The following is a 27,960-nucleotide window of genomic DNA, read 5'->3' as shown; positions in this document are numbered from 1 at the left end:
CTGGGTGGATAATGCAGATTTGTTTTCCCATCCTGCTAAACCAGGGCTTTGGGAGGATCCAAGATGACAAATGCCAACCAAACTCACAGTCTTGCCTAAGTCCACTTATTTTAAAGATGAGGGACCCGAAGTTGCCCACAGTCAGAAAGGTAGTGACGTAACTAGGCAATTAGACAAAAACAAAAGATTGATTTGTAGCTAAAAGGGCCATTTATTAGTCTGCTTTGAGAACTCTATCCAAAGAAATATTGTTCTATTCCGTCATGCCACAAACTGCCCCATCTTTAGTCTGACAGGGAAGTCACTTTGGGCTTCATGATGGAGTTATAGCTGTCTCTGGTGCCGTCATTGTATCTCCCTCCACACACCCAATGGGAAAATTTGTGTAGTGTAACATGACTCATAACTTCATTTCCCATTATATATCTACGGAAATCAACAGCTCTTAGAGACACCATCTCCTCGAACTAAGTCCTGACTCCTTATTTTTCACTCTTAACCCCTTGTGCTGTTCTTTCATTAGCATTTATCCTAATTATAAACAAAATTATAAACAAATACATGAATTATGTAACTAATTGTTTAATGTTTGTCCTTCACATTAGTCTAACCTCCCTGAGGACAGAGGCTATCTTTCTTATGTGACACATCCTGAACCAGGTGATATAGTAGGGAGCTGGTAAATATTTGTGTTTTTTTAATTGAAATGTAGCTGATGTACAATATTATGTTAGTTTCAGGTATACTGCATAGTTATTTGACATTTGCACTTATTATGAAATGATCACTATAATAAGTCTAGTAACCATCTGTCCCCATACAAAGTTATTACAATGTTATTGACCGTATTCCTCATGCTGTATATTACATCCCCATTGCTTGTTTATTTTATAACTGGAGATTTGTACCTCTTAATCCCCTTCACCTGTTTCTCCCTTTTACCCCCTCCTTCCATCTGGCAACCACCCATTTGTTCTCTGTCTATATGAGTCTGTTTCCATTTTGTTTTGTTTGTTTTGGTTTTTTAGATTCCACATATAAGTGACATCATACAGTATCTGTCCTTCTCTGTCTGACTTACTTCACTTAGCATAATGCCCTCAAGTTCCATCCATGTTGTTGCAAATGGCAAAATTTTCTTCTTTTTTATGACTAACATTCCGGTGTATACATATACCACATCTTCTTTATCCATTCATCTATCGATGGACGCTTAGGTTGCTTCCATATCTTGGCTATTGTAAATAATGCTGCAGGGTAAATATTTGTTGAATGATGACTCGACATAATTTATAGTTACCTTGTTCATGCTATGGTAAGTCAAGGATTATTGGGTACTCATTTTTAGCTCTGTCAGAAAACAGAGGCAAAAATAGCACCTGTATGGTGGTAAGGAAGATCCCAGTGAAAGGTAGATGAGTTCCAGAAGATAACATGTCTTACTGAAGTCAGGTAGGTGGCCTTTATTAAGAAAAAAAGGCCACCATTAAAGAAAACAAAAACAGGTTTTGAACTAAGCAGAAACTCTTAGGAGTAAGGAACTATTAATACACGGCAATTGAGAGATCAAGTTAATCTTGAAACTGAGTTAAAGATTGAAGAGTATAAACTCCTGTGAAAGTGGATTTGAGCCGGTCATCCTGGGGGAATAGAGCAGCTCTAGCCCTAAATTCCAGACAGTGGGTGTTCAGATGGCCATGGAAGAGAGGACTCAACCTGAAGTTGGGGAGTTATATTTGGGGCCCTATCAATAGAACCCCGGTTGAATAGGGAACTGATAAAAAAAAATTCTCCAAGTTACTGCCTCCTCTTATTGGCAAGGTTTGTACTTTCTGCTCCAAATACAGATCTGCTGTTTGTTCAGTTAAATGAGGGCAGATTAGGCTCAGGGAGACTTATTCATATGTAATCGATTGGTATCAGAGAGTCAGTAGTTAAGATCTCACTGGGAAATACCTGCTTCTCAAAGAGAGGCCTCTATGGGTACGCAAATTAAGATCAGAGATTAATTTGGTGAGTTTAGGGAATGTAAGCCAAGAAGGAGACATTTTACAAAACTGGGGCTTCAAGAGAGGTCTGTCCCTTCTATGCCACTCTTTCATGCTCCTTGAGTCTCCAAACAGCCCTCTCATTTCTTCTGATCATTTTCGTTAGGTCTTTGGATTCCTCAGAGAAGGGGCTTCCAGTTTATATTTTTTGACTTGGTCCCTAAAAAGCTACCACCTAAGGAAGGTATATAGTTATTTCTCCAATGGGTAAAGTAAAATAGAAAGTTAAAAGCCAAATTACATTTTTTGCTAGCCCATAGAGAACCTGTGATTTGCCAAGCTAATTCGATTCATGCCTCTAAAGTTCTTCCCTGTTTCTTTCTCACATATACTCTATGAAAATTCATCCACTTGTGTAGTTTCAGTCTGCTGATGACTCTCCATTTATACCATTTGCAGCTGAGCGTGATCGTTGAATTTCAGACCTGCATATCCTATTGATTTCTTTTCATTTTAATGTCCCTCGGGAACTTCAAATTTAATAGGCCCAAAGCTGAACTCATCTTTGTCCTCTTACAACCTCTTTCTCCAAATGCAACCTACTTCTCTTCCTATGATCCCTCTCCAATGAACATTACCACAACCCATTCAGTTGTCCAAATTGGAAACTCATGCTTGACTCTTCCTTCTATTGAATACAATCCCAGTGGCCAAGCTATCACAAAGCTATTTACTACCTAAATAGCTTTCAAATCCAGTTATTTCCCTTCCTCCCTACTCTTCAACTATCATGTCTTGCTTAAATGACTACATCTTCCTGCTTCTTACCCATTCTCTACATAGAACGCAGGATGATTTTTCTAAATACAGTATATTCATATGGTTCCCCCTCCCCCCCACCCAGTTTTAAAGGCTTTGGTGGCTTATCCGTTATTATTTGAAGACAGTCCACACTCCTTTCAATGACTTCAAGATCTTGCACGTTATGGCCTTTCCTTAAAACTCCAGCCTAAGTTTCTGCTCTCCCTCAATCTCCCCTCCCCATAATTAAGTAACAGTGAGCTATTTTCATTTCCTCATAGCTATGTTCTGTCTTCTCTATTATGTGCTGACGTGATAGATGTATTATTCCTTCCTTTTTGCATGGTTAAGTTCTATTCATTATCCAGGTCTCAGTGTAAATGCCATTTCCTCCAGGAAGCCTTCTCTGATTACCAACCCCAAAGCCTACACCCTGTTATAGTGCTTATCTCACTACACTGTATGTAAGTGTCTGTTGGTCTTTGTCTCTTATGAGAATGTTTGCTCTGTATACACATTGGGGTATACACATTGGCTGCTTGTTCACCATATGACTTAGCACTTAGCTTGGCACATAGTATCTACCCCCAAAACATGTTTAATAGGTAAATGAACAAACAAAAAACAACTAACTACAAGTGTTCTGGAGTGCCAGTAACTCAACACAGAAGAAAAATTGAAAGGATTGCTTTCAGTTTCAAGTAACAGAAAACCCAAGTTCAATAGCTTACCTAATGGAGGTCTGTTCCTGTCACTTTATGAGAAGTTCAGAGTCGGGCAGGTCGTGACATGGGCTCCATAGCGCAGCAGTGTCAGCCCTGAAGTCTCCTTGTTCTTCTTGGCATTTCCCTCAGAACATAAGCATTCCAGCAGGAAGAAGCAGCAGCAGAAGGGGCAGTGCTGGTGTCAGGAAAACAGTGGCTTTCTCAGGAACTTTCGGGTCAGAACTATGCCACAAAACCACCTCTAGTATCTAGGAATTTGGGTTGAGCCAGCCAATAGAGAATGTCTGCCACAAAGGGTATGGAAAGAAGAAACTGATAAACCGTCATGCTGTAGCTGGACAGCGTGAAGCTCGCTGGAGAGACAGCCAGTCAAATCTGAGTGAATACGGTCTAGTCATGTAGGTTGTATATTCATGCACAGTATACTCTCACGTAGGGTAGTCATAAAAGTGGGCCATTTGGGCTTGGTGGTGATTCTGGTCAGTGTGAAAGGGCATGAGGAGAGCTGGGTTCTCTATTGGCTAATGATACCTTTACCTGGGAAGTTCACATTCGGTGTGTGCTGTGTGTGTCACCCGCACAGATTAAACCGTATTTTACTTGGCTGCATCTTCTCTTATTTTATATTCTTATAGATCTTATGCTAAATAGGTAAAGAACAAGAAAACTCTTTATGTGATCTTCTGCATTTTGATGTTTTTATCCAGTGTCTCGTCCAGCTAAACCCAGAAGTGAAGTAACATCATCGTCCTCCTCTAGATTTGTGCTATTCAGTAGGGTAGCCACTAGCCATAGATGGCCATTTAAATTTAAAGTAGTACAATTAAATAAAATTTAAAATTCATTTCTTCCGGCTCCTCAGCCACCTTTCAGATGCTCAAGAGCCACAGGTAACGAGTGGCTTCCCCATTGGACAGTCCAGAACTGAACATTTCCGTCATCACAGAAAATTTTATTGATCCCCTAAGCAGTTTAGCATGCATTTATAACAATTACATACTCTATTACTTCAGAACGAGATTTTGCCAAATTTTGTAAATAAAAAGTATTTCCTTTACAAAGTGGTTCACATTATTCTATTTCCTTGTTTCTACCCTATTTTTTCTATTTATCCATCTTCTAGAGTTGCCATTTGAAGTGTCTAAAACTACAACTATCACAGAATATAAACACTTACTGGTAATCCTAATAAACATAATTTTAAAGGAGAAATTATTAATATTGATATTTGGGTTTGGGGAATAAAAGTATCTCATGTCTTTGAAATATATCTATAACCAAGACTTTTTAGGTAGGGGAGACCGTTGAAAGCATTCTGATTACATCATTTCTCATGGTTCAGGTTTTACCACTGAGCACTGATATATTGCCTGCACTGAAACTTTCAATCATATAGATAAATATATGCAAAAATTTTGTGCATTTGGAAGCCTATGTAAAGCAATAAAATCTTTACTTCAGTTTTAAAATTTTGAATGTTAAACAAGATATAAGAAGTGTAACTTGGAAGAACTTTACTTTGATATCGTATACTGGCAGGCTGTAGTTTCAAGACATCATCAAAAATGAAAGTGAGCTAATTTTGTTTTGTAGTTTAGTGTTCAATTTAAGTTTATTAATAGGTCAGAGGAATCTTCAAATTCTATACTGGCTTTTATTGGACCTTTAATTACCATTTTATGTAGATAAATATAAATAGCTACGTGCACCTAAAAGGACTTGCTCTACCATTCATGAATAAAAGCAAAAACTGCTTCTCAAGTAAACTCTGTAGTTTAGCAGTTCATATCAGAACATAGATCATCATTGTGACCTATGTAGGAAAATATTTTGTTTTCCTGATCGTATGACTTATAGAGTCCATGTTAACATATAAAGCCAGAAATGTGGGCTTCTGCAAGTTCATTTCTTTCCCTTCAATCTCTGTGAATAGATATGAATTGGTGAATAAGATAATATTGGACGTGATATTACATATTATTGTGAGAAGCCTCTAAGGATTAGATCTCAAGGACTGCCATCTGGCTGATGACTTTATGATGACACTGTCATGAGATTTCATTTCCTTATTTCTATTCCAGGGCCACTCTTTAAACAAGAAATGTGCATTAGCTCTGAATTGTCTGTCTGTAGCTATAGGAGGGCTTCTCCAACTACTCATCAGCAAGGAGCAAACTCATCAAGTAGAGGGGCTGATCCTAGTATCAGAGGGTTCATCATGGATAGAAGTTCCTCACAAAAGCTCCCAGATACCTGAACAATCTCTCTAAGTTCTAAGAAAGACTTGGCATGTATGTGTATACATGTATGTATGTATATATGCATATGCATGGACATGCATGCAAATACACTATCCTTAAAATAATATCTCAGTATTCTCCTGTCCGCTCTAATAATATGTTTCAAATTTTAATAATTACAATTAATAGTTGAGAAATTGAACAGTTATCACTTGTGTTCTCCATCTTTGGCAGCCATGAAGCCCTTGTAAATCACTCCTTGCTTCTCTATTCCTAGGTCCTTTCTCTTTTTCACTTTGAAAAAAAAGAAGAAAAGGGAGAGAAATTATTGAGCCCTATTTTGTGTGCAGCAAAGAGCTACTCTAGCTGAACACTGGATCTCTTTCACATTAGCCAACGTATTTTTTTAGTAACCGTTCTGCTTCCTTTCTCTGGGATTTTCAATTTCTTCTTTCTCCTTGCTCCTCCCCTTCAGCCAACCATCATGCTCAAGTTCCCTCGTCCTAGAAGAACATTTTTAGGATACCAACTTTTCTATCCAGCTATCCTTGTTTCCCCTTACCATCAAAATTTTTTAAAGTAGTAATTGACATTCTTGTTTCCTCTCCAGCTTCTGGTTATGCTTGGACCCACTTCAGTCTGGCTTCCCCAGTACCTCCACTTTCCTGAAAAAAGGACTCATTAAGATTGTCAATAACTTTTATAATAACTAATTGCCCTATTTTATTTATCCATCTACTCGACATCTTTTTGACCTTGGTCCTGTTTATCAACTCTACTGGTTGAAACTTTCCCTTCTTTGATTTCCAAACGATATTATTTTGCAATTCTCCAATTTCTCTAGTGATATAATAAGTGTGAAGTGCTTGGCACAATGCCTGGCACATAGTAAGAGCTCAGTAAATGTCATCTGTCATAAACATTTTAAGAATTCATTCACTTGGTGAATATTTTGGTGCTAGGTATGTGCTAGTTAGGCTCAGTTCTTGGTACTAGGTATACAGCAGACAAAATCCCTACCCTCATGAAGCTTACTTACATTCTGGCAAGGAGAAGGTGAGAAACAGACATTAACAAATAAAATAGTTAAATGTATGGTACATAAGATTGTGATAAGTGAAATGTGGAAACATAAAGAGGGAAAGCAGTTGAGAATGTGTAAGTGTGTGAGTGAGCGAGTGGTGGAAGAGAAGTGCTATTACTTAAATATGGTGCTTAAGAACGATCTCACTGGGGACTTCCCTGGTGGCCCAGTGGCTAAGACTCCACACTACCGATGCAGGGGGCCCGGAGTCCATCCCTGGTCAGGGAACTAGATCCCACATGCCGCAACTAAAGATCCTGTGTGCCGCAACTAAGACCCGGCGCAGCCAAATAAATAAATACTTAAAAAAAAAAGAAAGATCTCACTGAAAGAGTGAGTTTTAACCAAAACTTAAAGGACCTAAGGATGTGAGCCCTGTGGATAATTGGAAGAAAAACAGTCCAGGAGGGTTCTAATAACTGGAAATGCCCTGAGGCTGCAGTGTGCCCTGCATGTTGGAGGAACCTTAAGGAGACCAGTATGATAGGAATGGGTCAAGCAAGCAAGAGCCTAGTAGACAAGGAGTTCAGGGAGGTAAGGGGAATCTGATTACATTGGACCTTATAGGCCCCTCTAAGGACTTTTGCTTTTACTCTGAATGAGATGGGAGTCATTGGAGGGTTTTGAGCAGAGGAGTGGCATCTTTAAGCTTATCTGGCCCCTCTGCAATAATAGACTGAAGGAAATCAGTGAAACCATTAGAAGACTGTTGTCATAAGTCAGTCGGGAGACAACTGTGATTTGGACCAGAATAGGAGAGGTGAATGTGGTAAGAAATGTTTGGCTTCTACTGGACTTCCCTGGTGGTGCGGTGGTTAAGAATCCACCTGCCAGTGCAGGAGACACGGGTTCGAGCCCTGGTCTGGGAAGATCCCACATGCCGCGGAGCAACTAAGTCCGTGCGCCACAACTACTGAGCCTGCGCTCTCGAGCCCGCAAGCCACAACTGCTGAAGCCCGTGCGCCTAGACCCCATGCTGGGCAACAAGAGAAGCCACCGCAATGAGAAGCCCACGCACCGCAACGAAGAGTAGCCCCCCGCTCGCCGCAACTAGAGAAAGCCCGCATGGAACGCAGACCCAACGCAGCCAAAAATAAAAGAAAGAAAGGGAGGGAGGGAGGAAATGATTGACTTCTACTGTATTTTGAGGACAGAGCCCAAAAGGTTTTGTAATGGATTAGATTTAGGTATGGAAGAGAGGCATCAAGAGGACTACAGAGTTTTTAGCCTGAGCAACTGGAAGATGGGGGTACCCATTTACTGAGATGGAGAAAGCTCCAAAAGCAACATGTTTTAGGAAGAAGATATGGACACGCCACTTTTGAAATGGCTATTATGCATCCAGGTGGAGATGTGGAGTAGATAGCGGCTATAAAATCTTAAGTTCTGGGCAATGGTTGGGACTCAAGATACAAATTTGAGAGTTGTAACAATAATCAATATAGGCTCTGTTTGCTGTCTACAACCTTTAAATCTTGGTATTCCCATTCTTAATTCTCTCTTATTTCTGTATACACATTTCAAGTACTTTTGTCTGTCAACTTCAACTACCGTTAAGAGTCTTCAGTTTTTATTTCCATCTCACATCTTTCTCCTCATCTCTAGAACTATACTTCCAGCCACCTACCATACATCTCCATCTGCACCATCTACAGGCTCCAAAATGTCCAAAGTACAAGGCATTATCTGCCCCTAAGACAATGCTATATATTTCCTATGTTTTCAGGGAAAATTATTTGCTTAACTTAATTTTCTCTAGAGCTGGAAACTTAAGAATTACCTTCTACCTCTTCCTCCCTCTCTCTTCTCTGCTAATACATGTATTAAACTGACTTCTAAATTCTGTGACTTCTACTTCAAAAATTTCTCTAGAAGCTGTTGCCTTTTCTTCATCTCTATTCTTCATCTTCACCTCATCCTAAATCGTCTCCATATTTTGCCTGGTAGATTGTGACCACCTTTTTCCGTGCTCCTAACCATTGAGTCTCTACACTCACTTGGCATTCGCACTGACCCAGAGTTATTTCCCTTAAAACTAATCTTCTGGTTTTCCTTTGCTCCCAGCACTCTTTTGTTTTCCTCTTGAGACCTGACAGATGATATGTTCATATGTAATATATTGCCAAAAGCATACCCCAATTTTTCTGACAATAAAAACAAACAAACTTGATTTATTTTCAGGAAAGAAAAGCAAATAATATCACAATTTGTGCTTGGTTGTCAGTTTGTTTATTTAGCAGAGGGACAGGCATGTGAACTTCATAAAAGGGTCTTATGCTCTAGCCACAAATGCTGTCCTTTCTCAAAACATTTTTGAAACTCCTTTTCTGGAACTACCTAGGGACTGTTTCATGACCTTCAGAAGATTGTTGTATTATTTTGTAGCCACACCTTGTGTTTGCTGAATAATTGTATTCAGTAATTGTTTGTGTATTGAATGAAGCAGTTCATCAGATGTTGGGCACTAAATGGCTTTGGATTATTTCCAGAAACTTAAAAGATGAAGATTTGCTGCTGCCCTTGAAGCTATGTAAAGAATGTGATATGATGCTAACAGGACGTTTGTTTAAAATATTGATACAACCTCTTATTAAGTCAGAGACTGCTTATGATATATTTGTAGCATGTTATAGTCATAAATATTAACGCTACAAATGACCCTAAAGCCACCAGCTCAAAATTCTCAATTTACAGTAACCCTATTTTTAATCTCTCTCATGCAAAATATACCTTCTAGTCCATCTTAAGGACTAAAGGGGATTTGGTACATTGAAAAATTCAATCGGTTAGCAACTCTTCTAGGTACACTTCTTTTGGCAGTACGAGGACGTTTCTCTAGGCTCTTCAAGACAGTTGTATATATAGTTATAAGGCACTCTCGTTTTTATACTGCCGAGACCCAGTCTTCCCAACTGATTATGAAGCATAAGAATTCTCGCCATCTTACAATAGGATAACGTAATACCTGTAATGCGAAATCCTGGGGCTCTGGGCCAGGGAGTGTCATGATCCATACGGATCTAAAAGTTTCGTGGTGGCAACTGCCTGCTTCACTTTATGTCGTTTCCTTCAAAGCAGTTAGAATGTTTCTAGCTTGCAGGGATTGCATACAAAGGGAGACATTTGGAATCATTGGTGATTTGCTGGTGTGGAAAATTACGTGGTGGTGCAACCCAGTAGCCATTTTCATTTTAACCCAGTCCTGCAGTCCTAAACCGGGCCCTACTAGCACCCCAAAATATATGCTTACAAATGCCTCTACATACCCTTTACCGATGAAAAGACTCTAAAACTTAAAAAAATTATAATTGTTTCCTAAACAAAAGTTATAGGACACCAACAGACCTTTCTTTTTTTCATTCATTAATTTAATATTATGGTATCTAAAATTAAAACAAATGGGAGAAAGTTTCCCTTGCTTCGTTTAATTGAACCATTAATGTTATCAACGGCATCCATTATATTACTTTCAATTATATATGCATTTTTCATTGTCTTCCCATCACTATCAGTCTCAGAATCTTTAAAATATTCAATAAAGTATATAAATGAGCTGGAGTTTATTTTTAGGAAGTTGAGTTATTTTGGAAAATGGATATAGTCATCATTTGATCTGTAACTTTATCTCTCCAATTCTAACAGTCATCTGATGTGGAGATCTTTTGGCTTCATTCAGTTTATAATAGGGATTCATTTTCTTTCTGTAAACCGTTAATTCAGATGCATTTCTGGTATTAAAAAATATACAAAACAGGTATTAGTGAATTTTGTGGAATTTTCTTTTCAGTTCTTTTCGGTTTCCTCCTCCAAAGGGGGGTCATGGAAGCAGTTCTAGGTGCTGTTTAACAGCACCTGTTTCTTAGACCCCTGTGACCACTTGGGAAGCGTGATACTGTTCCTAGCTAATTGAGGCAGAGAGCCTGGCTCAGGTTCTTTGTCTTACGTGGAGCATTTTCAGATTCTTGAGGCCAGTAGATTCTGAACTCCTGGCAGCCACTACCTACTTCCCAGAGTCCAACAGCTTCATGTCTTCAACCCTGCATACTACTTTGTGTTTCTGTGTCATTTCTGACCCACAGAGCTATCTGTCTTGTTTCTGAGCCCAGATTGTGCCTTTCTGGTTTTGTGTTTTTATATTTTACCTAGCGTTGTTCTGTGCTTGGAAGTTTCTTCTGTATTTTGAAGTAATTTTCCCCTAATGTAAAGTGATACTTACTTTAGAAAATTTTAAAAATTGAGAAATAATCAACGTTAACATTTTTTAGCACTTTCTTTCCTATTTTTGTAAATGTATTTTGCCTGTATCTATTTTTAAAGATTTTTTTTGATGTGGACCATTTTTATAAGTCTTTATTGAATTTTCTACAATATTGCTTCTGTTTTATGTTTTGGGTTCTTTTTTTTTGGCCACGAGGCATGTGGGATCTTAGCTCCCTGACCAGGGATCAAACCTTCAGCCCCTGCATTGGAAGGCAAAGTCTTAGCCACTGGACCACCAGGGAAGTCCCTGCTAATATTTATTTAACTTACTCCCAATTTAGTAACAATCGAAAGCATTTCCAGATTGGATTTTTTTTTTCCTTTTAAAAATCCTTGGGCTTCTCTGGTGGTGCAGTGGTTGAGAGTCCGCCTGCCGATGCAGGGGACACGGGTTTGTGCCCCGGTCTGGGAAGATTCCGCATGCTGCGGAGCGGCTGGGCCCGTGAGCCATGGCCGCTGAGCCTGCGCGTCTGGAGCCACAACAGTGAGAGGCCCGCATACCGCAAAAAAAAAAAAAAAAAAAAAAATCCTTACTACATTTTTATTAGGAAGGTAACGCTCAGGTATTATCTTTCAAAGGGAAAAAATGGATGGGAAATACTTTGTTGAGGTACATGGTGACTTATTCAATCATCAGAAAGAAAAGCAGTACCCATGTGTCTCCAGCCAATGTTTTATGCACTGGCCATTCTGCCTATAGCATCAGTATTCATCCAAAGAGATGGAAACTCTTCAAATTTGCGAGAAATCAAATTCCACATTCAAATCAGTGGTTGTGGGTTTTAAATATCTTCTAATATTCAGCTTCTCAGTTAGCTTCCTCAGATCCCTAATATGATACTCATTACATCATTCTGTGGCCAGTCAGTGTCTTCATGCCATAGAGCCTTTAAAGCAAGTCAAACAGACCTAATCCAAGCCCTTTTGGAGATTTTAACCTGCATTTCATAGATTCATGGCTACTCATACAATTCCCGAGGAGTTGTGTTTTTCTTTTACATTGCAAGTATTTTAAATCTACGTAGTGAAATTGAATTAGCTATTAAACATCAACTTTATGACAACCTCTTTTTAAAAATATTTAAATGAAACAAACCCTCCACAAAAATGACCAAACACAAATTGCATCCTGAGACAAATTAAGTGAGTAACGATCATGAATTCATAATGATTGTTTTATGATTTTTATGTTTTTTTGATAGTGAGATATGATTTATTGATGTTTATTTTAATATGTAAGTCATACCTAAGTTGCCTATTAAAAACAGGCAGGCTAAAATGGCATTATTCTTTTTAGCTGTGAGTATAGCTGTTGACCCCTACTTAGACAGAGCTGGTGTTTCAAACCCAAATCTGTGTCCCTGAGGCCTGTGCCCCCTTCATTGCTTTTTAATGGATACATATTAACTTGGAAGGAGGTTCTGGCAGCTTTTCACAGTAATCTAATCTCAGCTCTGTCCTCTTCAATATTTCCATCAGTGACTTGGATGAAGACGTAGATAGCATTCTTATCAAATTTGCCAGTGACACAAAGCAGAGAGAAATAGCAAATACTGTAGACAAGAGTACCAGGAGCCAAAAAGATTTCAACAACTTGGGGTGGTAGGCTGCATATTGAAAGATGAAATGTAAATATAAGGCAGTACACTTGGTTCAAAAGAAAAGTAAAATAAAAGACACAATGCAACCGACTTAGACTGGGCTCCCTGGAAACAGGGAGAAGAAGATTCCCTGAGATGGGGAGTTGTGTGCAGAAGGTTTGCTGAAGAGTGTTTCCATGAGATACATGAGTAAGGACGTGACAGAGGTAAGATTGGGCAGAGAGAGAAGCTACCCTGCAGTGAACCTGAAGCCTGGGCGGCTTCTAAGGGGAGATCTGGAATTTGTAGGTCCCCTCAGAGACGTCCTGAATTGAGGCAAGGGGGCTGGGCCTTTGTATTCCAGTATCAGCTGGTTATTGGTTCTGGGTCACCCTGTGGGAGAGGGCAACCTTGGATAAAACAGTTACCTACAGCTGAGGCCAATTTCCAGTGAGAGAGGCAGCTGTGAGCTGTTAGCAGCCAATAGTCCCACCAGCTAGGGCATGGGTCTTGGCAGAGCGCCAAAGTATATACTACCCAAGTGTTACCCAAAGTGTGGTCCTTGGACTAGAAGCATTAGCATCACCTGTGAGCTGGCTAGAAATGAAAATGTGTGGGTCCTACCCCAGCCTACGAAATCAGAATCTCTGGGGATGTGGCCCAGAAAACTCTTAACAAGCTTTCCAGTCTCTAGCTCATTTCTATGCATATTACAGTTTGAGAACCACTGCACTATGCCAACCAAAAACATTCAGAATGGGGAGATAACGGGTTTTAGTGACAGTAATCTCTCTCTCTCTCTCTCTCTCTCTCTCTCTCTCTCTCTCTCTCTCTCTCTCTCTCACACACACACACACACACACACACACACACACACACACTGTGCAATAGAGCAGTGGAAAAGGAAAACTAAGGAGATATTAGGCTGGATAAATTCAAGCACGTCACGTAGTCCTAAGAATTTATATTTCAGCTTAGCAGAGAGGGGTTTTGTGATCAAGCTGTCCAAAGGTGGAACAGGCTGCCTTGTAGAGTTGTAGAAGTATTCAAGAACAGGCTGGGTAACGCCTCGGTGTAATAATTTCAAGCATCAGGTGGGCACGTGACTTTAGCATCCTGATTATCCCCCTCCTATACTTTTCTTCTATTTTTTTTTCCCAAATGGGTCTCTGCCAGAACTAGTTAACTCAAGAAGGGGTACATGGTGGAAAAAAAAAAAAGTTTAGGCATGATCAGGTTAAGTCAAAGTAAACAGATTTCTGTAGAATTAATCAGACTTTTATTACAGTGTCTGCATTGTGAATACACAATATGTGTTTGGGAATGTGTGAGGAAAAGGATAGTCTATATAGTGTGCATACGTTTAATAACTTTGACCGTGGAACTGATTTCTCTAGAAGAATCTTACGGGCCACTATAGTAACTGGTACACTACTCAGTCCTCAGTAAGCATTTGTAAGACAGATGGCATAGCATCCAGCCTAGGCTGCTGCATGAAGATCATTTCACTGGATGTTACCTAAGTAGTATTCTCAAGTGCCATTAGCTCAACTCTTCACTTGGGCATAAATTTATAAATTTGCATACTAATCAAGGGAAGTTGTGTTATTCTGCCTTCGACTCTACTCAGACGTAGGCGTTTTCTATTATTCCCTTCAAACTATTATTTTAACCTCATATTCTATTAGAAGTTTAGGAACATTTTCATGGATGGATGGATGGTTAGATAGATGGATATAGATAGGTGGATAGATAAATAAGGGAGAGGGATTGGAGAGAGAGAGAAAGAAAGTAGAGGAGGAAAAGGAGAAGGAAGACAACTATGAAAACGACAATGACAATGATGACAGAGAAGGAGAGAGATCAATTCTCTGGCGCAGCATATTTGACTTATCTTTGTTTTCCTGAGACTTTCCACAGTGAGAATGGAGGGTAAATCCTGTAGAAATCACAGAAATAATCTTGGATCCCTTTAGTAAAAGAAGTGTCTATTTTAGCAAATAGCAATAAATAAGAGTCTATTATAATTGCTGGGATCTGCTAATACATATTTTTTTCCCCTGAAACAAACTCCATTAACCCTCCTTGATACTCTATCCTCATCAGCGTGTTAATAACATGGGACTAACTCTTACAGGTTTTTTTTTCCCATACAAAACATATAATCTACAACCTGCTAATGATTGCATTTAGCCTAATTGTTAGGTTGCTGCTGGTGACAGAAAAATTTACCCTGGCAGATAGGCGCTTCTAGAAGCCCAGCCAAGCACTTGGTGTGGTGAATCACCCTCCGTATACTTCTCACTTGGCAACCGTTCCTGATGGATAGACCAATCTGCTCTGAGGAGAGGCCAGGGCTGCTCAGTAGAGTCTGGAGAACCTGAGTTGAAACACGGTTCTAGCAGGATTTTGCGGACTCCTTCTTGACTGCAAGCCCCTAAGTAAAAGGGCAGGATGGCTTACTCGGGCTGAGTTCTGCTCTCTCTTGTCAAACAACAACCAGGGAGACAGACATCTTTACAATTTGCTAGTCCACATTTCAAATGAATTTAACATTTTACATGTCTGAGTTAACTGAATGTGTTGCCAGTTTCATTATCAAAATATTTATAAGTCAGGAAAGGATACTGAGACACAGGGAGTCTATGACTTTCCCAAGCTCAAACCCCCAGCTTTGTGACAATTCTGACACAGAAATTCTTGTATTTGAAGAAAAAGAGGGAAGACTTCTTTTTCTTTTCCTTATGTTTACACTGAAGTATCATTTATGTGATCTTGGGTTCTCTGATTCTTTGAGAATTTTCTCACGTTGGGTGACTTGTTACTTTTCAATACTTCAGAGAGTTCTAATGCATGCGTACATACATGTAAATAGTTCTATTAACCCTTTTCTGCTTTTGCCAGCATCATTGTGACGGGCTGCAAGAGGGCATCTAAGCAAACATGTGCCATTCTTCTTGGAAAAGCAAGTGTCTCTCCATTTTCTTCATCTCTATTCCAACTTTTTGCCAAATTTTGCTTTTGAAATGGGTTATCTGGTAGAGCCTAATGATTCTAACTTTAAAAGAAAAAGACTCAAATAGTTACATGTGTACTAGTGTCATTATTATATAATGAAAGTATCTAAGGTGAAAAGACTGATATGAACATATAGTTTTCATTTTCTAATTAATTGCTTTGGTAAAAATTAAGCGCTCACTCTTTTCCAGGTACTGCAATGGGTGTTGAGGACGCTGAACAAAATTCCCCTTGTATTTACGTTTATGAATACATACGCTAGGAGAGTATAATAATAATATCTTTTTCTCAAAGAAGAGATATAACATTCTATTAACTTTTATTCCTTCTAACATATATAGGAAGAATTGTCAATACGGTTACAATTTAATGAGGGAATCTATAGAATTCTAAAGTTACTTGCACTGGGTTAATAACCAAGACTTTTAAAATGTATCCTTAATACTATTATTGTATCATTTGAGTACATATTCCACAAAACATATATGCAGTATTTTTAGTTCTAGCACCAAGGCTATGCCAATACTTTTATCATATCATTTTTTATGGAGATTAAAATAATTATGTCACACATTGCAAGTTTTCAGAGCTACTTTAAAATATGCTCCAGGCAAGACATGATCAGGTGGGGAAAATTATGATATTCATATTTTCAAATGAAAAATCAGATACGTATGTGCCTATCAAAAACACTCCAGTTTTACAGTGTATATGATGAGCTACATCTTTACCTCTAGAGACTGTCATTTTTCCTCTAAGAACTCAAACTACTTAATGATAAGCTAATTATTAAATTAGTCCTAGAATGTAGTTACATAATGGTACAAATGTTGTAAATAAGAAAGGGAAAAAGAAAGAAACAGTTTATCCACAAATTGTTTGTTTCTACTGACAACATTTATTGAAGAAGGAAGGTGCACTAGTGACACACACAGTGGTCTCTAAGACGGGTGGGGAGTAGCAGTAAAGTCGCGGTGTGTTCTGTCATTCCAGCAGGGAAATGGAAGAGCTGAGCTCAACTTTAGAAAGTTGCTTGGGGAGCCAGTGATTTCTAAGTAACCACTGTAAAATTTTTGAAATTCACTTCAACAATTTCCTTGACACCAAGTGAACAGATAGATGAAACTCAGCGGCGTGGTCATTCTGAATGGCATTCATCTTTCCTAGATCTGCCACCTCATTCATTGTCAATCCTGTAAACCGGCCTCTCCCCTTGCACGGATTTTGATATGGCAACTTTTTTTTTAATGTTAATACCTCTGTCATCTTTTTTAAAAATTTATTTATTTAATTAATTTATTTTCGGCTGTGTTGGGTCTTCGTTGCAGTGCACGGGCTTCTCATTGCGGTGGCTTCCCTTGTTGCAGAGCCCAGGCTCTAAGCCCGAGGGCTTCAGTAGCAGTGGCTCGCGGGCTCTAAAGCGCAGGCTCAGTAGTTGTGGTGCATGGGCTTAGTTGCCCCGCGGCATGTGGGATCTTCCCGGACCAGGGATGGAACCCATGTCCTCTGCATTGGCAGGTGGATTCTTAACCACTGCACCACCAGGGAAGCCCCCGATATGGTAACTTTTACTTCTTTGCGGTCGCAGGACTCATCGAGCAAAATAAGAATTGGATAAAAAAATTTTAACTCCCATCCTATGGCGAGCAAAAGCAATTCATAACCACACTTACCTGACTGAACCTGAATAGGAAAGTGACCAAATTGTTGAGTAATCTACTTGTGTGGAGTTTTAAAGTGTCGTGCCATTATCAGTATTGTCGCTAGCATATACCTTGAAACCAGCTATAGCAAATCAGTTGATTAATCACTAAGAGGCTTATTTAAATAACAAAATATAAAGAGCATTTTTTTTTTTAATTTTGAGAAATCATGCCAGTACTAGAATGAGCCAGATGCTTTACAGCATGGTATCCATAATTTAAGAAGTAGTCACTCAAAGGATTTCTAATTCCATTTCTTTATGATTCGGGTTGCTAGAATTTGGAAAAACACTCTGAGGTAATGACAGAGTAAAATTAAATATGTGGATTTCATTGCTAAGGCTTATTTCTGATTATTTTTGCCAAACTTTGCTGTGTATATATTAACCTCGTGATACTCATAGCAGCAGGTGGTGGTGTTTTTAAAAATGTGAATGTATAGTTTTTTCTAGATAATTTTAAAGAATGTTGGTTTACATGAGGATTTTTTTTTCTAAAGGTCTAAAACAAACTCTTCAAAGATTTAATTACTCTAACAACAGAAAATGTGAACTTTGTTTTCCAAAGGAGAACAGAGCCTATGGAAATGTTGCTTACAGTAATCAGATTGTTGGCTAATCTTAGAGGAGAAAGACATCAATTAATTCACTGAGAAGCATTAGCACTATCTTTTCTCAATAATTCACATCATAAAAATTTGGGGGAAAATTAATTTAGATGATGTTATATACAGCATACATATAATAAATGAACATATATAATAGATGAACATTCATTTATTCAGCCTTGTCTTATTTCCTACATGATGATTAAAACTTGCATCAAAAACTACTCTTTAAAAATCCATCCTAATTCCCACATAAATATAGCTGTACTATAAAAAAAATATTTCTTCTTTAGGGATATCCATAAAATTAAGGATATTCATAACGTGGTGTCTTGGAAGAAATGCTCAGCTTTGGATGAATACGGATGTTTGGGAAAACTAGAACTCGAAGAAGCATTGCCTTTACTGTGCCTCCTCTATTATTTATTATTTCTATCACTTCTTATGTGATCCTGTCCCCAGCTTTGCCTCCCTGCCTATTCCTTTTGATCTCCACTTCAGCCTCCATGGTTTCTCCATTATTTTCTGCAGTTGCTTCCCATGGGTCTCACACGCTTGGTCAGGTCGTATATTCCTATTCCTGCCCATGTATTCCCCCATCCCCAATGGCTAGAAAATCCTTGTCTCAGGCCCCTCCAGCATCTTCTTGCTTTTCTAGTTATTCTGCTTCTCAGCATTTCTTTTTTTCACTTTTTTAGCCTCTTCTTTGTCTCATCTGTATATTTCTGTCTTCTGACTCTGAGCTGTCATCCACTTAGCAAATGGTACATCAGGGCATTGTTCCTCTGAGCAGATCTTCAGCACAGCCATCTGAAATGCTGCCATGAAGTGAGGCTACCTTGCTATTGTTCATTTTTTTCCATAGCCTATGCAAACTGCCTTGATCCAGGTCAAAAAGTATCATAATTGAGGAAATAAAATGCACAAAAATCTCCTTGATTATTTTTCCCCTAGAAATATAGAAGAGAAATGATTTTGAACCAGATACGTAGAATAACACTTGTGTCACGCTAACAAACAGTGTTGTCTTGTTAGCATCTTATTGTCAATTCATTGTATAGGACCCTGATATCTAGTAACTTTTCATTTCCAAATAATAAGGACCTATCTATTACTTGCAAATTATTTTAATATGTCTTTTACATAAAAGACTGTCCCTTCCGAAAGCTCTCATTTGGAAAATAATTTTTAAAAATATTCGCAGTGTGTGTTTATGTCCCCCTTTCTAGTCCAAACTCTAGCTATCTTAAGCTTTGTGTATCTTTTAAAAAATAATAACAAAACGCCTATACTTTTTCATTCCTGTCAAAACAGGTTTACTAGAGTTAGTGAACTTAAAATAGTTATTGTATAAGTTAGAAAGTTGATTTGCTCTTTCCATCATGTTCATTGCCTTTTCACCACAGCAAAATTGTAAATGTAAACTTATTCCCTAGAAGATGAGCTGGGCTGCAATTTTCAGCTAATTGGGAGAAGCAGCCCTGAGTCGAGCACTGTCAGGCTGATTTGAGTCTTAAGATATGATGATGATTATTGTGTCAAATGTAATCAAGAATGTGGGCTCTGAACTGACTAAAGGCCTGGCCGTTTTTAATTCAGGTTCATATATGAAGTAGACCTCTGCTTCACTGGTAGTCACAGCTGGCTGTAAAAGTGAGCAATTTTAAAAATACAGTTCTGTTCTCTATGGAGCTGTAAGGATCAGGGGTTGGATGCAGAGGGAAAATATCCTCATTCTCTCCTTTAAAAATTCTATTTATTTTCAGTATAATGTTCTCATCTTGAAATTTCCGTGTAGCTCTGTATCAGTGGTTTTCAACCTCCTCAGATCCAATGCCAACCCCTTTCTTTCTTATAACAAATACTTTGTAACACCTTCCTTACTGTCATAAACTAAAATTTGTAGATAATATACCCTACCTACAGACACATTTTTTAAAAAGGATGCACTGACTTTAATTTTAAAGAGAAATACGAGTCATTTATAATAAAATAATATGTATTTCAGTATGTAATGATTCAATCAGGATCAAACTAGAACACAAATAAAGGTTCTAGTTGATTATACTGTGAATGCAATATCAACAAATGTGGGGTGACACCGGTGTGTTGTACCGGGACTCAAATACTGTGAGTGGCACTGGCCATCCATAGTGTAATTTTCCAAAACGCTAAACAATTTTTGACAAAATTCTTAACAACACAATGTAAAATTTTCCTTGGATTTTCATGGCAGTTAGTTGCATTTATGAAAAAATCAGTGTGTATTAAAATCTTGACAAAAGTCTTTTATATTTGCATGTAAAATTGAGTTAAGTTCTAGGTTCAGGTGTTTATAAACAGGGTTTCGCCCTATGTGCGTATCTAGTGGGACATTCAAAAGTATTATGGGACTTGGAACAGTGTTCTGTTGTATGTGGAGTCTACCATCTCCAGCCCCTCGCCACGGAATACCAGTAGCACTCTTCAAGACCCTGTTGGTCAAAGTTCTCCCTCACTTTCCAGAAAGCCTCTGTCGTGTTGTCTGTAAGATTTGTTTGAATATTTTTTCCCGACGAGAACTGATCTATCAATTAATGAAATAACATTATTCTCTGAGAACCTAACCTTTTCTTTCTTGGTGATCCAGTTGCCATTTTATAAGACTGAATGAAATGAGCAAACATTTAACATCTGCTAGGTTGTTTAGCACAGTCTTTAAAAATTCTGTGATTATCACTGCAGTTATAATCTATTGCCACCATCTTTATTAAATGCCCTGGTCTCTACAAAAGGGTGATGATGACCTTCCTTTCATAGCTATATTAATTGCCTTCTAACGAGATGTTGACAAATGCAATTGAATTCTATATTAAAATCACAGGAGATATTATTGTAGCTACCAAAGACATGTAAAATCATGAATGCTTCTTACATGGAGGCTGTGAGAGAAATATGAACCCATTTCTTGCAGAGACTAATCAGGTAATTTAGTAAAACAAACACAGATATACACATAAACAGAGATTTGTTTAGAAAAACTTATATTACCTATATGTTTGAGGCAAAAATAATTTTTTTCACTGAAGAATTTTTAGAATGGTGGATAAGCAGAATGCAGCAGTGTATTTACATTTCTGCAGGACATTTGACAAGGTCTTTCATTATACTCCTATGACTAAGTTGGAGAAATCCTGCTACGTGCAAGGTAAACTGGGTGGTTTAGCAACCATTTCATGCTTTTACACAAAGAATGTTGATTAACAGAGCAGTGTTTAGGAATTCCCTGGCAGTCCAGTGGTTAGGACTCAGCACTTTCATTGCGGGTGGGGTGGGGTGGGGGCCCGGGTTCAATCCCTGGTCGGGGAACTAAGATAAAAAAAAAAAAAAGATCAGTGTCAAGTGACGAAGGAAGATCTCTGCTGCTATGCCACAATGCTCTATTCTCATCCCTGACATACTAAATTTTTTTTAATGATGAACACTTCCGTTATGTTATGTTCTATGTTATATTATGTTATGTTATTGGCCACTCCACATGGCTTGCGGGATCTTAGTTCCCCAACCAGGGATTGAACCCAGGCCCTCGTCAGTGAAAGCATGGAGTCCCAACCACTGGACTGCCAGGGAATTCCCTTATTGTTTTGTTTTTTTTTTTTTGACAGAACATGAGTGGAGCTACAGAGAGGGTATCTGTTCCAATCTACGGGTGATGCAAAGCAGGGAAGGGAGGAATATGTTGGCTGACAGAGCCAAATGGGTGCCTGGATAGGATGGCTTTTAAGGCCCTTTTGGTACATGCTATCTCTGGACCAGGATCAAACTTACAGTCTATCAGAAAAGTTGCCAATCCAATGGGTTCATTTTGACAGAACTTATTGTTTGCTTTGCCCTCTGTTTTTGCAATGCACCTAAAAATACATTGAATTAGCATTCTTTGCAGGAGTACATTTAATTTCTTTTTTCAAAAAATATATTGTTTTCGTGTAAGAGTAGCAGAGATTCAGTCACTGACAATTAAATGTGTCATGTTGCCCAGTGAAATAGTCCACCATTTCACTTTAACTGCTAGTACAAAACTTGATGAAAGATATAAGCTCCAAAGATTTAATATCCACACTTCTACAAAGCAAAACATAATTTTGATCACAGGATTGCTTATTCTCATTTTTAAACACCTTAGTTATAACTGAGTAATAGTCTATTATGCAGTCAATTCTCTGTAACAAACAAGAGGATATCTATAAGTTACTGTGAGGTTCAACTGAAATAGTATATGTGAAAGCAATGTATAAACTTTAAAATTCTATACAAATATAAATTATTATTCAGTAAATTTGCATCACGAAATAATTCTAATTTATCAGTGTTTTAGAAACAAGGGATTGTGACCTTCTCATTTTTAGAAGCTGTGCCTATTTCATTTTAATTTAATGTATTGAGTGTTAAGTGCCAGGAACTGTGGCGTCAATCCTTGTCCTCAAGGAATTTACAGTAAGTTCATGATGACAGCTGATGATGATGATGATAATGAAGATATAGAGCCTTTTATAAGCGGTGCATTCATAAGTAAGAGGATTTTTGAAAGTACGTGCAGCCCTCAGATTTATTCCTTTAGTGTTGTAGTTTTACTTGAAAAAATAAATCCTTAATTTTTTTACTATTCTTCATAAATTTGACTTGATTTTATAGAAGGCCATCGGTATATTTCACATAATCTAGTTCTTTTCAATGTAGTTTCTCCCCATAGTAATTAAAAGTAAGAAAGCAGGAAACTTTAAATCTTTATTTTGATCATTAGTTTTAATTAGCTCAAGTTATTTGTAATCCTACAAGTCTTATAAATCATATCTGAGTCATTAAAAGGGATTGAAAATTAAAAGGGCAATTCTTTTAGAGTCTACCAAGACCGAGTCACTTTGAGAGATTAATTCATTTCCCAACCAGTCTTATTAAAATGTATCTATTTTACTGTAATATTTCTAGGAAAGAAACATACGAAGGTTTGGTTTTCTTGTTAGATCATTTTAGTGTAAAACATTTCTCAAAAGATACAGATTTCCAGATTATCTTGGTATCATTAGCAAACATAAATTACCATTATGAGAAGGTCACAACCGTATGTACTATAATTTTCTATTATTTCATAAGAATAAAAATATTTTATTCCTGACTGTAATGCCCTCTTTTAAAATAAAATCCTCAAGCCTACTTCAAGTCCAAAGTGCAGTATTCATTTTAATAGGTCTCTTAGGTGGCAGCTGAAGGTGATAAGCAAAGGAATGATAATTTTTGTCTTCACACAAATATACACCATAATCCTAATTCTTATAATAATCACAGCAAATGAGGCGCTTTTGAGCATAGTACTATATTAATATCCATTATGTTTACCTCACAGGGAGATTGGCAAGTCTACCTTAAGAGAGAATGTCATAGTGGACTAGAGCCACTTACGTTGGAAACTGCCCAGCCTCTCTGAAAGTCAGGTTTCTCAACTATAAAATGTTGATGATAATAACAACCTACCCCATTAACCTCATCTAGTTGTTTAACATATCAAAGGAGAAGATACACAGAGAAGAGCTTGAAAACTGAAGAGCATTGTTTTAGTGCAAAATTCTATAACAATAAATGTTGAATTTAAAGGACTCTCAAAAGTGCATTATTAACCACAAGAGTGCTGAATGAGGAATTGAGTAATAAAAGTCACAAATATTTAGAGACTATAACTTGAAGTTCATATCAGGAATTATGAAATCGTTCGTATTTCTAAATTCCATTGGGAGACCTCTACTGTAAGTTCATATAATCAGTTGATATGTTTTTAGCCACTTCTTTCCTTTTAAAGGGAATCTGCTATACGTTTGCCTTTTGATCTTAGAAAATTGAACCAACCTGCCTTGCTGTCTTCTGAATATTATATAACAGCATCTAACAATCTACTGTTCTCTTTATTTTTTCTAAGTTATTGGGGATGGGGATGCATATTTGCACAGTCTTGTGAGACTTCCAGGAGATGATCTTTTTCATTGGTTTTTATCCTAGTTTTCATATATCCTTTAGAAGAGAAGAAAGCTACTCAATCTAGCTTATCAACAATTAGGAAAATATATCTTTTAAAGAGATTAACACTACCAGTGACCAAAACCAACTTAAAGATTCTCATTATTACAAATCAGAGAGAATTTATTTAGAGTAGAAATTGTGTCCAATTATAAACCCAACCCTAATCTAAGTTTGTATTCATCTGGATGGTAGTATAACTGTACATTTTTTCTAAAGGTTTTTTACAGTTCTGTAAATATCCAAAATAATATTTTGAGTCTCTGTATGTGAACCAAACCAAATGTAATCAATTACTTCCAACATTATTTTTAAACTTCTCCAAATAGTACCTTAAGGTATTGTATCAGTAGAAAAATATAAAACACAGATCTTAGACTAAAGAATGTTAACATTTTTGTTAACATCCAAGGTAGTATCTTGAATACTGCACTTGTTCATAATATTTTGTATATTTTTTATCAATTTATTTTTCTCAGTGATAAATGCCTGAAACACAAGTCAAGTGAGTAATACAAAGAATAGTACAAAGTACATTTTTACTGCTGTCTCCTAACATTTTTTTTCAGAAATATCCCAATGCTTTTAGGAAAAGTGTATAATTATGGTTTTTTCTCTAATGATATATTGTGCAAATCTCAATTTTAAAAATGTCCACAGAGTAAAAAAATAAAAGAGATGGAACGTGTATTTTGAAATTCCTTACATGACTGATAATACCTATATTCCCTTAGTATCCAAAGATAAAGTTCAGGTGATATATATTTTTTACTAAAACGTCTGTAGCATTGAAGAAAGTTTGAATAGATAGCTTCAAAACTGGTTTATCTTTAGAGGACTAATCTATTTCTTCGTGCAAGTGTGTTGCTTCTGCATATGTCAGAAAGTCATCCTGCGTTGTCTGGGGTGACGAAAGATAGGAATGAGTTTTCTGAGAACTAATCAGCAATACTTTGGGAACATTTAGGTTGTGGTTTGCAATTAACTGTGGAGAGTTTGAGTAATTTAGTACCAGACCTCAGGAGAGAGGAGATGAAAACCTCATAATGCATATGTCGGTGAACAGAAAACCAGCAGATTTGTGTTGAAAATGGATTTTTTTTGTGTTGAAGCAAAGACCGGCTAGATCTTTCTACTAGAGTTAGGGTGAGAGAATATCTTTGCATGTGTGGGTTCCCTCTGGGTAGGTGTATATGTGTTTCAGTGATGCCGCTTACGGTAAAGTAACAGATAGATAAATTTGTGCTCCAAAATGAAGGCCAGGATTCGGAGGCATAAACTTTCCTGCACTTTTCTTTCTTTTACTACAATGAATATATCAGAGAGGAGTGGACACCAATATCTATTTTCAGAGTTAGAAAAACCTCTTTTTTAGGATGCAAGACCTGGGCTATAATCCCAGTTCTGCCACTTACTTGTGTGCAACTTTGGGAAAGTCATTATGGTTCTCTCAGAATCAGTCTTCCCAACAGCAAAATGAAACCAGCAGTAACCTATGACATATATCTAAAAGGTTTCTGATTTGTATGAAAATCAATTCAATTAGGCAAACTTTTATTGAGCATCCATCACTGTATTTTAAGATAAAGCCCAGCTAGATGATCCCCACTTCCTTTGATGAGAAAAAGAAACAAACGTTTAAAAAGATAAACATTTGCTTATTTGATAAACAAATGTTTATCACTTGTTTGGCAAATTGAGATATAAGTTCATGAATACAGTGTGATGCATATTACATTTGGGCTACTGGTAGGGAATCCAGATGAACTATAACCGAAATCATATTGTAACTATAGTTAAATGTTTACCTATGTGTCTCCCCCACCAGAGTTGAATATGTTAAATGCCGAAGTCCATGTCCATGTCTCATTGACTTTTGTGTCAGCATCACCAAGCATAAATCCTGGCACATAATACATATGGACTAGATGCATGGATCACCTAATGAATGAGATGTTGGTAGGCTTGTGGAAATAAGAATGAGGTTCAGATTTAAAGATAATCTGTGTGGAGGTTGAACCCACTGGAATGAAACATCCAACTGGAAGCATACAAAGAAACAGAGAAACACACTGTAAGTAGAAAAAATAGGGGATACCTTGTGAAATGGTGAGAGAATAAATCTGAGCATACTTTAAAATCTTTAAAGAGCTATATAGATTATTAGATTTCAATTTTATTTTCTATGCTGGACCTTACAGCCTTCATCTCACACCCTTTGTCAATTGTTCCATTAAAAGGACAGAGTATATTTCTCACTTTAGAGTTTGATAACAGAGGAGAAAAGAGAAACATCCTCTCATTGCCACAACCCTTTTGGGGGTTGCCCAAAGACAAATAAAGCCACAGTCTTAGAATTGTTGCTAGAAAGGGAACTAACGGGATACTAATCCAAGCATTATTGAAGGATTTGACTTAGATTAATGCTTTTCATTAGTGTACATTACTAATAGAATTGCTGGAGATTAAAAGGAATCCTTTCTACGAACTGCTGTATAGCCATGGGTAATAAAATTCTAGCTGCCCCTTGCAAATACAACGTAGAGTTATTTTTTTAATCAAAATTAATTTATTTACTAGCAAACTAGTAGAGACTGTTATGGTTACAGAGAATTTGAATGTCAGGTTAACTCTGGTTCTATGAGTAGTGTTTGACGTTGCCAGAAATCTTTTGGTCCAAAGTCCAAGTGGTTGCTGCTAAGGTACTCACTTTCTGTGATCTATGTCTAACAACAAAAAAAAGGGAAAAAAAAGAAAGTCATCCTGTAATCCTTCCCCTAAAAATATCATAGGAAATGCTAGTGGTTAAAATGCAAATAAACCAAGAAGGAAAGATTGAGAGTGTTGTATTTGGTTACTCCATGACAATACCAGGGCACAGATGGAAGTATTATTTAGTAGAAGACTAAGTGCTGTGAATTTCCCCAGTTGTCACACTTTCAGAAACACCTGGGCAAAATAGCCTTCTATATCAGACTGAGCCTTTTTTTCCCTAAAAATATTCAATGTGCTTGTTTCTGTTTGCTTATATATATATTTATTATATATGCATATATTAAAAGTCCTATAATATAGTGCACTGATTAACTATCACCCATCCATGTATCTGATCATGGAATATTGTCTATACATTAATTAAGCTCTTCAGCCTTACCTTGGAAAGTAGTAGGTTTCCCTTTTCTCTTTTGCTTTTTGTGTATTAGGTTGACCCATAAGAAATTAGTGATATTCAACTTAACAGAAAATCTGGAGTCTTAGAGATTTATTCAGAGATACCATGGTGTGTGTGTATGAAGGAGCAGGTTATTACTTATCTGATTGCATCATTGATAATCAGTTCTTAAAAAGAAAATGGAGGTACTGAAGACATGCCTTCTGTGATTTTTCCCCTTTATGCAGACTCGTCTCTGGATGAGCACCTTCTTGGGCAGTTGCAGGATTGCACTAAGCCTTATAGCTCCAGCACTTTGCCCCTTCAGTAGATTCTTGCTTCTAACTGGTGATAATGCAACTCTGCCTTATCTATAGATCTCCTTAAAGGGCACCCGAAGGTGCAGTGGCTGTTCAGGCTCAATTGCTGAGTGTGAGAATCCTCCGTCCTGTCTCCTTTTGAGACCACAATCTGTGCAAGTATAGTTATGTATTTCTCCACATACATTTTGTAACAAGTATATTTTTCAAATTTTTATTTAGTGTGACAGTTCAGCAGGTCAAGTTCTCCAAAAGGCAGATCCTGAGAAAGCAATTAACGTGCAGGAATTTTTTCTGGAGAGTGCTCTCAGGATAACACCTGTGAGAGAGGAAGGGGAAGGAGGCACAGTAGGGCGGAAGGAGAAGCTGGGCTTTAATTCAGTTGCAGCCACAACATCAGTCAACCCTCCTCCTCTCCGCTCCCTTCCCGAATTGTCC

At 37.6% G+C, this 27,960-nt stretch overlaps 1 protein-coding gene across 3 annotated transcripts in view; it reads left to right on the top strand.

The window, feature by feature from the left end:
* The window catches only part of DMD (dystrophin), a 2,124,682-nt gene that overhangs the window by 1,586,393 nt on the left and 510,329 nt on the right, over nt 1-27,960 (top strand). The window lies entirely within an intron of this gene.

The sequence above is a fragment of the Delphinus delphis genome, chromosome X (genome assembly GCF_949987515.2).
Source record: "Delphinus delphis chromosome X, mDelDel1.2, whole genome shotgun sequence".
Lineage (NCBI taxonomy): Eukaryota > Metazoa > Chordata > Mammalia > Artiodactyla > Delphinidae > Delphinus > Delphinus delphis.
Note: the sequence above shows the minus strand (reverse complement) of the source record. Positions and strands in the feature narration are given on the sequence as shown.